Source organism: Bubalus kerabau, chromosome 9 (genome assembly GCF_029407905.1).
Source record: "Bubalus kerabau isolate K-KA32 ecotype Philippines breed swamp buffalo chromosome 9, PCC_UOA_SB_1v2, whole genome shotgun sequence".
Classification (NCBI taxonomy): domain Eukaryota; kingdom Metazoa; phylum Chordata; class Mammalia; order Artiodactyla; family Bovidae; genus Bubalus; species Bubalus kerabau.
The window spans coordinates 105,188,018-105,198,427 of NC_073632.1; the positions used below are offsets into that span (position 1 = coordinate 105,188,018).

Below are 10,410 nucleotides of genomic sequence, written 5' to 3' on the forward strand. Positions count from 1 at the left end.
TGTATTGATTTGTGGCCGCGCTGGGTCTTCATCGCTGTGCAGACTTCTCTCCAGCAGCAAGCGGGGGCTATCACCGCAGCGCCAGGGCTTCTCACGGCAGTGGTTTCTCTTGTTGCAGAGCATGGGCTCTCGGACCCACAGGCTTCAGGAGTTGTAACCCAGGAGCTCAGCAGTTTCAATTCCTGGGCTCTAGAGGACAGGCTCAGGAGTTGGGACACAAGGGCTTAGCTCTTCCAAGGCACGTGGGATCTTCCTGGGTCAGGGATCAAACCCGTGTCTCCTGCATTGGCAGGTGGATTCTTTACCACTGAGCCACCTGGGAAGTCCGGCCACTTTCTCCTGCCATGTAATTGAACACGTCTCCCCTTGTTCTGAGTGTGCTGCTGCTGCTGCTGCTAAGTCACTTCAGTCATGTCTGACTGTGCGACCCCATAGATAGTAGCCCACCAGGCTCCTCCGTCCCTGGGATTCTCTAGGCAAGAACACTGCAGTGGGTTGCCATCTTCTTCTCCAGTGCATGCTAAGTCACTTCAGTTGTGTCCGACTCTGTGCAACCCCATAGACAGCAGCCCACCAGGCTCCTATGTCAACGGAATTCTCTAGGCAAGAGTACTGGAGTGGGTTGCCATTTCCTTCTCCATGTTCTGAGTGCTGACATGGAAAGAGGGTGGGCTTTTGAAGAAAACACAGCTGGGTCAGGATCCTGGCAGAGGAGATTTAATCCTGTTGCAGCTGCATGCAGCCTTTCCCGAGGAGAGCTGAGAGGTAGGGGACCCCTCGAGACAATCAGGAAGACGGAAGCACCCCCTGCCTGCCTTACCCCACAGACCCACCCATGTCCCACACCAGGGCGGGAAAGTCTGGAGGACTTGAGCCTCGCTCCATGTTGAAGCTGCCAGGCACACCAGCCAGACGGCTCTCAAAGGACCATGTGGCCCAGGGCAGTGGACGTGGCCAGTGCCCAGAGGCAGATCTGGGGCAGCTGGCTGAGCAGGGACCTTTGCCAGAGGAAAAAGGGGAGGAGGGGGGCAGGGGACTCAACACAGCCAAAGTGGAAGAGAAACGGGCATGCCTCAGGGAAGAGAGCGATGCCCGCGTGGGGCTGACCGCCCTGCGTGTCCGCCTGCCACTCTGACACCGCTCTGCTTCTAGCCGAGCTGCGTTGGTCCCCCGAGGTTTGCTATGAGCGACCCCCCCCACCCCGCACCCTTCGCTGTGCGGGGACCCAGGCACCTCCCGCAGTGACCCAGGCATTGGCAACACCTGCCCCTAAACCCGCAGCTGCTGCTTCTCTCCTCGGTAGTCTTGGCTCCGCTCCCACCAACTGTGTTTTTCCTGGCTGGCCACCGAGAAGCAGGCCTTGGGGATGTTTTCCTCCAGTTGCTGTGCTTTGCCTCAGATTTTCCAAATCCTGCTCAGGAGATTGTTCTGTTGACTCGGGCAGAATGGCTTTATCCTCATCCCGGGTCTGGGCGCCTGCACTGCCAGCCCTGGAGTTCTTGGGACCGACTCGCTCAGCGATGCTGGGTCCCCACTGAGTGACCGAGGAGCTTAGTCCTTGCCCTCGGAGAGAGCCAGTTTTCGCCTTTGACCAGCACATGAACCGTGTGAGAGCAGGTCTCCGAGTGCTCACGTCCCTTCCCTGAGGTCTGCGGCCTGTGGTTTACTCATGTTGTATTTTCCACGAGCTGGTGTTCAGTTACCTTTGTGCATTTCTTCTGCGTGGACCTCCAGGCTCCAAGCGCTGACTGCGTAGGAGGTGGGTTTTCTCGTGACCCCACCCTGAGCTGGTCCCAGCAGCGAGGGCAAGAGGAATATCCCAAAGGCTTTGAAAACCGATTCTTTGCTGACATGAAACGGAGGGTCTGAGTTATTTGTTTCTAAGAGCAACCTCTGAGTGGGGATCTTAACCAAGGTTTAGTTAGATTTTGAGATAAACCTTTTCAAACCAATTGTATAGTTTGGGGCCTAAAAAATGAATCCAGGGCTGCGATAATTCTGTTTAGGAAGAAGCTGTATCCTTCTCTGTCCCCACACCTGTCACTATCCACTCCCTCCCAGCTTTTCTTTGTGAACTTAGCACTGTCTGTCTTTTTATAGAATATTTTTCAAAACGATTGCATCCTGTGAATGGAAAGAGAAGAAACTCAACAACATAACAGATTCACTAATGGGTCGATGAAGAGACCAAGTACTGAACAAGGAGCAGAAAGTACGACTCTTTGTGACCCCCATGGACTGCAGCCCTCCAGGCTCCTCTGTTCATAGGATTTTCCATGAGAAAATTCTTTCCAGAGAAGCACACTGGAATGGGTTGCCATTCCCTTCTCCAGGGGATCTTCCCAAGGTGGGGATCGAACCCAGGTCTCCTGCATTGCAGGAAGATTCTTTATTGTCTGAGCCACAAAGGAGAAATGAAATCTGCAAAGCATCAGCCCTGGTGGGTGCAGCTTCCATAGCCTCAGACTCAGCCGAGCAGAGGGTTGACTGCACTTCGCCATCTTATGTAAGAGACTTGGGCATCTTGGGAGTCTGATATCTCCGGAGCTCCTGGAACCCAGAGTCCCCTGCTCACCTTTCTCCTCTGGCAACGTGTAGAAATCAAATTCCAGAGGGTCTAATATAACATCCGAATTAATGAGTTCTGCAAGGTCACCTTGCTGACACCAAGGGTGCTGTGTGTCATGTGACAGAGGTATTTTCCAAAGACGCCCACAGCAACCTCTTCTACCCACACAGTCCTCTGCAGTGTGACCTTACCCCTCCCCTCTCAAGGGATGGGGCTTCCTTCCCCTCCCCTCAAATCTGAGTGACCCGAAGAAGGGTGCTGCAGAAGGGTATGCAGAAGTGGTGCTGCGTACCTCCAAGCTTCAGTGGGGGGAGGCGGAGAGCTTCTGGAGGGGCTGGCTCTGCAGGGTGGCCCTCGGGGCTCTCCCTCTCAGAACCGACGCTGAGCTGTGAGACGGCTCGTGAAGGGGTCTATGACCCGTCCCCGAGGTGGCCCAGCACCCCATATGTGAGCAGAGAAGCTTCCAGATGCTTCCCCCAGCCATTTGAGCCACCTCCACTTTCACACCCAGGGACAGAGGGGTGACATTCTCCTGGTGCCTTGTCCCACTTGCTCATTCACAGATGCCACGGGCATCACAGAAGTGCTGCCATTTCACGTGAAGCTTAGGTGGTTTGTCACACAGCTCAGGAGGATCAAAACACACACTAATCGTGAACCGTTAGGAAAATGATGCTCAAAACAAAAGCATCTACAATAGCTTTAAAAACTCAAATAATTAAGGATGAATCTAATGAAAGATGTGTAAGATTTTACACGGGAAGTTTAGTTGCTAAGTTGTGTCTGAATTGCAGCTCCGTGGACTGTAGCCCACCAGTCTCCTCTGTCCATGGGATTCTCCAGGCAAGAATACTGGAGTGGGTTGCCATTTCTTTCTCCAGGGGATCTTCCCTAACCAGGGATCAAACCCAGGTCTCCTGCTTTGCAGGCAGATTCTATCCCAACTGAGCTTCCAGGGAAGCCCCATAAAACTCTACATAGAGAAAGTAGAGAAGGTTTAAGTGAATCAAGGACTATACCATAGACACAGATTCAAGTATTCATATAAAAGGTGCAAATTTTCTCTAACCTGATCTGTAGTTTGATGCAACCCTTTCAAAGTCAGCAGATGTGAGGGTGTTTCTAACCCTTGTATGGAAATGCAAAGAGTCAAGGAGAATAAGGAAAGAGGACCCAGTCTTCAGACCCCAGAGCTTGGGGCACATATTATATAGCTGCATTGATTGAAGCAGTGCAAGAATAGAAAACTGACCAATGAAACCAAACAGAAAGTCCAGAAATAGACCTCTGCATTTCTAGGCACTTGATTTATGATGATGGCTGTATCATGGGGCAGCAGGGAAAGAATAGTCAGTAAGAAATTAATAAAGTATTAATTTGCTGAGTCAATTAGAAAAACCACACAAAAAATAAAACTCGACTCTTTCTTCATGCCATACACAGATGTCATTCCCGGGTGCAAGATTTACTTTGGGAGAGGGAAAATTCTCCTAAACAGGATTCAAAAAGGAAAAGACTAAGAAACTGGATGACCCCCAAACATAGCTCTGTTTTCAAAAGTTAGGATTAAGAGAATCAAAAGACAAGCTCCAAAAACAAGAAGGTGTTCATTATATAAATGATTAACAAAGGGCCCTTATCCAGAATGGGCTAAAATATTCTTCAAACCAGTAAGAAAAAGTCAACCTCATAGAAAAAGTGTGAAGAATATGAATCGGCACTTCACAAAAGAGAATGTTCAAATCAACACAAACTTGAAAAGATCATCAACCTCGCTACTACACACCCGTGAATGACTACCAAACAAAGGGTGAAATCTACCTGTTGTTGACAAGACCATGAAGCCAGGGCACAAACACTCCTGGAGGGAGGTAAAGAGACACAGCCACTTTGGCAAGTGGTGTCACGGGTCCTAATAAAGTCGGAAGATGTTCAGCCCCCGCGATCCAGAAATTCTACCCTTAGGGGAACGCTCGGGGGAAACGCACACACAACATTCAATAGTCTTCACGGTGGCTTTATGTGTGATAGTGAGCAACAACCTGATGCACAGCAGCACCAAACATATGGAGAACATGCATAGGAAGTGTGGCATGCTCAAACTCTAAGATACCGTTCAGCAAAGGACATGAATGGAACTCAGCTGAATGCAACCACGTGAAAAGATATCGTAAATACAATCTGACCACAGAAGCTAGAAACCAAAGATGACCTACTCTGTAATTTCACTGATAAGTTCAAAACCGGGGAAAACTAGCCTCCATGCTGTAGGTCAAGATGTGTTCTGAGCCTATGTGGTTTCTTTGGAGCTGTGGGAGGGGACCTCTGGAGTAAGGGGGGAATGAGAAGGGGGCTCCTGAGTACTGGTAATGCTGTTTCTTGTTCTGTAGTCATATGGGTGGATTCACTTAGGAAAAGTTCACTAACGTGTATACGCTTAGATTTGATGCCCTTCTCCATATGTAGGGAGATTTTTTAAAAAGCCAAAAAGAAAAACTATTCACCCCAATTTGTCCACCTGTTATCCAAGAGAAAACTCGAGATTGCCTCTCAAAAGCCACAGAGTTTATGCTCTTGCAGCCCCATTTTAATCTGTTCAAGGTACCCAGGAATGGAACTGATTCTTAATGTGGTTTATGAAAAGGGCTTCAGCAAAAGTATCATAGGTAAGCATGGCTGAATGTGATCTCTATAGACTATAGTAGTTTGTCTTTGTTGGGAGATGCCTTGTAATTAGTCAGTTGTTTTTCTCATGTTTTGATTCCTTCCTTTATTATAAGGATGTGTCCAGTAGTTTAATATTTATAGCAACAACAGAAATTTAGGTATTATCATGTCTCTGCTACTAAACCCCAACCCTTTGAAGGTGTGTGTACTTGTGGACTTAGCTGCGTCCAACTCTTTGCAACACCATGGACTGTAGCCCACCAGGCTCCTGTGCCCCTGAGATTTCCCGGGCCAGAATTCTAGCTGCTGCTGCTGCTGCTGCGTCACTTCAGTCGTGTCCGACTCTGTGCGGCCCCATAGACATCAGCCCACCAGGCTTCCCGTCCCTGGGATTCTCCAGGCAAGAACACTGGAGTGGGTTGCCATTTTCTTCTCCAATGCATGAAAGTCAAAAGTGAAAGGGAAGTCGTTCACTTGTGTCCAACTCTAGCGACCCCATGGACTGCAGCCTACCAGGCTTCTCCGTCCATGGGATTTTCCAGGCAATAGTACTGGAGTGGGTTGCCATTTCCTTCTCCAGAGAATCTTCCTGACCCAGAGATTGAACCCAGATCTCCTGCATTGTAAGCAAGATGCTTGACCATCTGCGCCACCAGGGAAGTCCTATGGAACATGGGAGGCCTAATTAAATTTGAATGCAGGTAAAGAGCTTTGGGGCTTCCCTTGTGGCTCAGCTGGTAAAGAACCCATGTGCAATGTGGGAGACCTGGGTTCGATCCCTGGTTTGGAAGATCCCCTGGATAATGGAACGGCTGCCCACTCCAGTGTTCTGGCCTGGAGAATCCCATGGACTGTATAGTCCCTGGGGTCACAAAGAGTTACTTTCACCTTCACTTTCAAAGAGCTTTGAGCATACGCTTCATGCACCATTTACTTGTTGACCAAGTAAAGTAAATTTTTGGCACCATGCAATATTTGGGACATATTTATTCTAGAATTATGAGTTGTTTATCAGATTCAGATTGAACTGGGAGTTCTTCCTGCGGTTTGCTGAGTTCGGCAGTGCTTCACGGGGAGTGATAGCAGGGAGGGTGGGGGCGGGGTGGGGACTAAGCCCTGGGCCTGAAGCTGTAAGAGACTGGGAGAAGGGAAGGGACAGGGAACAGAACAAAGAGAGAGGGACGAGGCAGGAAGGGAACCATCTGAGGGTGTGGGGTCCTGGAGCCTGGAGGCTCCGCTGCCCTCCAGGAAGACAAGGACAGGGCGCTGGATTTGGTGATGGGGAGGCTGCGGGTGGCCTGACAGCAGCAGCCTCCAAGCGCACAAGCATTTTGTGACGCTGTGTGACCAGTGGTTACAGATTAGGGCTGTTCGTCCGATGGGGCCTGAATGCCGGCCGTGAGGTCAGGGCACTGGGCTGACGACATTGACTTTTGTGCGCCGGAGACTCCTCCTACCCGGAATATGCCCTTGAGGACCACAGAGCGGGGTTTTCGGCAGGTTCACTGGACACCTCCCTTGGCAAAGGTGACCTCTCTGCAGACATGGAGTCGCTAGTGATGAGCAGGGATGCGAGCTGTGAGAACAGGGAGGCTGCCTGCCTGGGGAAAGGACCCCAGGGCTGACCTGTCCCACCCAGCTTCGTTTCGAAGGAGCTCAGGGAAGCCAGACATCAACTCAGCGGGGAATCATGACGATGCATGAGAGAGGGTAGCTGGGTACCCACCGCACATGGGGCCACTTTCCAAAGCTCAAAGTTCAGACCCTTTTTCCCCCCCGGGAAAAAAAGCAGCAGTGGTACCACTTGAACCCTTTCATTCTTTTACAATGGAGTTGTTACCACTTTTGCTGAGTCCCTTCACTGAAGAAAAACCAGCATTTTTTTTCCCCCAACTGAAAGCAATGAGGTGCAGGCACTGGGTCACATTCCCGGAGCAGGACTTCTTTCTTAGAGTCAAAATCCAAAAGAAACAGACAAAGACAAACGTCCGCTACACAGCTTGACCATCACTGCGCTGAAACCTGAAAATAGCCCTGAACGTGGGAGGCGAGAGGATTTTCATCCAGTGTCGCCCGGACACAAGGCATCTCCAGCTTCAGCAGAACCCAGGGCTGCAGCGCAAAGGAACACCCTCCTCCCTTTTCACAGCCCAGAGCTCATCTCCATCCAAATGACATCATGACTGAGAACCCCAGTCAGCCTTTGATATCAGGAAATGAGCTACAGAATATGACTGCTCACGACCGCCAACAGTTAGTGGTGTTCTACTTGATTATTTTCTTTAAAGACAATATTTATTTAGCCATAAAAAAGAATGAAATGGCGCCGTTTGCAGCAACGAAGATGGACCTAGAGATTATCATACTAAGTGAAGTCAGAAAGAGAGAGACAAATATCACACGATGTCACTTCTGTGTGGAATCTTAAAAAAAAAAAAGACACAAAGGAACTTATTTACAAAACAGAAATAGACTCACAGGCATAGAAAACAAATTTCTGGTTACCGAAAGGGAAAGGGGGGATAAATTAGGGATTTGGGATCAACAGATACACACTACTGTATGTGAAATGAACAACACGGCCTGCTGGATAGCAAAGGGAACAACACCGCCGGCTGGATAGCAAAGGGAACCATGCTCAGTATCTTGTAATAACCTAAGTGTGTGCTAAGATGCTCTGGACGTGTCTGACTCTCTGTGACCCCATGGACTGTAGCCCGCCAGGCTCCTCTGTTCATGGGATTCTCCAGGCAAGAATACTGGAGTGTGTTGCCATTTCCTTCTCCAGGGGATCTTCCTGACCCAGAGATCAAATCCAAGTCTGGGATGTCTCCTGTCTTGCAGGCGGATTCTTTACCACTAGTGCCATCTGAGAAGCCCTGTAATAAACTATAATAGAAAAGAATCTGAAGAAGTATATATGTGTGTGTGTGTGTGTGAGTGTGTGTGTATGTACATATGAATCACTTTGCTGTACACCTGAAATATTATGTCAACTGTATTTCAATTTAAAAAATTAAATTAAAAAGTCAGTATTTACTCTCACAACATTGTGACTGAGTATATAATCTATCTACTTAAATCTAAATTCATTTTGTTTTTATAAGTCATCTTCCCCAAGAAACTCAGTGACACAGCTTTGAAAAATAACTTGCACAGATCTCTGTAGGTTATTGTGTGACTATCTCTGAAAGCTTCTCGTGTACATTTAATCAGATAGGGAGGTCTGGTTAATTGCATTGCTGTTCTTTTCAAAATTAATCAAGACAATAAAGCAACTAGACTCCATTGGAAATTAATTTTAAATAAATAAAAATGAGTTGTGCTGCAGCCACTGAAGCCCACATGCCTACAGCCTGTGCTCTGCCACAACAGAAGCTGCCACAATGAGAAGCCCACGTGCCACGACTAGAGCATAGCCCCCACGCTCCGCAGCCAGAGAAAGCCTGCTCACAGTAACGGAGACCCAGAGCAAGCAAAATAAAACAAATAATAGACGCGAAGAAATAAAGATTGCAGTAAAATAGATGAGAAACACTTTGTACTTATATACTATGAAAATATACTTATTTCGGTGCAGGCTGGTTCCTAAATCTAATGTGTCTAATATATTCTTTCTGACATCTGCTGCTGGTGGTTTGGTGGTTTAGTCGCTAAGTTGTGTCTGACTCTTTGTAACCCCATGGACTGTAGCCCCGCCAGGCTCCTCTGTCCACGTGATTCTCCAGGCAGGAATACTGGGGTGGGTTGCCATGCCCTCCTCCATTTCTAACATCTAATGATTTTTGAATATGTGCTCGTTATCATCTTCCCTGCAGTGAAGTGATGCCCCGGATCGGCACACAGGCTGCCAGCTCAGCTTTTTATTTACATTAGAGCAGCAGTTCCCAAGCTTCAGCGTACCCCAGGATTGTCTGTGGGGCTGGTTACGTCACACAGTTCTGGGCCCCACCCCCCACCCCCAGTTTCTGATCCAGTAGGTCTGGGCGGAGCCTGAGATCTCACCTCTCTATGCAGTTCCCAGGTGAAGCCAGTCTGCTGGGCTGGAGAAGGGTGGTCCATCTGTAAGGAAGGTCTCCAGGCTGCACCAAGCAGGGACCCCGAAGAGCATCTGAGCCCAGCTCCCCGTTCACAGCTGAGGAACAACGCAAGTGAAGGAAGGTCAGGTCAGTCCAGGCCTAGGGCATTCATTAGACTTAGTGTGTTAGTTGCTTAAGTCATGTCTGACTCTTTGCAACCCCATGGACTGTAGCCTGCCAGGCTCCTCTGTCCATGGGGTTTCCCAGGCAAGAATACTGGAGTAGGTTGTCATTTCCTTCTCCAAGGGATCTTCCCCACCCAGGGACTGAACCCATGTCTCCTGCATTGCAGGAAGATTCTTTACCATCTGAGCCACCCGCTGACTTAGGAGCAGTTAAAGCACAGAGGTCTGCAGCAGCACCACACTCCCCTCAGCCCCTTCCAGAAGCCACAGCCAGAGAAAAAGAAATCAGGTCTAACACGCTTAGGCCAGGACTGGCTTCCAGTCCTGTCTGTCGCTAGTAGATTTCATAACCTCTGTATTGGGCAAGTCACTGGTCTTGGAGTGTTGCTTTTCTCACCCCAAAATGAAGGCATTGGTCCAGCTTATTGTTAAAATCCCTTGGAATTCCAGTTTCCTATGAGTCTACCTAAACATGAAAAGCCTCTGACAAAGCTTTGTTGAATGAGTAATTGGAAACATAAGTGTTTGTGTTCTGTCACGGGAAAACAGGTAGAGTGAATGGCTTCCGTTTGAGGGCAAGGGGGACATGCATGGCTCTGGGCAGGATGTTGGAGGGTATCTCCTTACTCGCGGAAAATCCCAGATAAAAGCAGAGGTTGCAGGCTCCAGTGGCGACCCACCCCAGTATTCTTGCCTAGAGAATTCCATGGAGAGAGGAACCTGGTGGGCTATAGTCCATGGGGTCACAAAGAGTCCGACACAACTGAGCGACTAACCTACTTTTCAGGCTCCAAACAGTTCAGACTGAGAGAATCATTTTTCCCTTTAAAGTGAGAACAGTCATCAGAGAATGAAAAGGAATCAACAAATCACGAAACTGGAACCAATAAACACAGGAAAGGAGGCCCTGGGATCCAGCGCAGTGATGAAAAGTGCGGTGGAAGTGGATGGAAGCCAGGTTGAAGAGGGC

The 10,410-nt window shown here is 48.9% G+C and overlaps 1 protein-coding gene across 1 annotated transcript in view; it reads right to left on the reverse strand.

Moving 5' to 3' along the window:
• AGPAT4 (1-acylglycerol-3-phosphate O-acyltransferase 4) overlaps window positions 1–9,340 on the reverse strand; it is a 152,217-nt gene extending 142,877 nt beyond the window's left edge. Inside the window, exon 1 of the mRNA XM_055536149.1 lies at window positions 9,242–9,340. The gene's annotated coding sequence lies outside the window, so the exon portion shown is untranslated. The remainder of the gene's footprint in view (window positions 1–9,241) is intronic.
• Window positions 9,341–10,410: the final 1,070 nt, after the last annotated feature.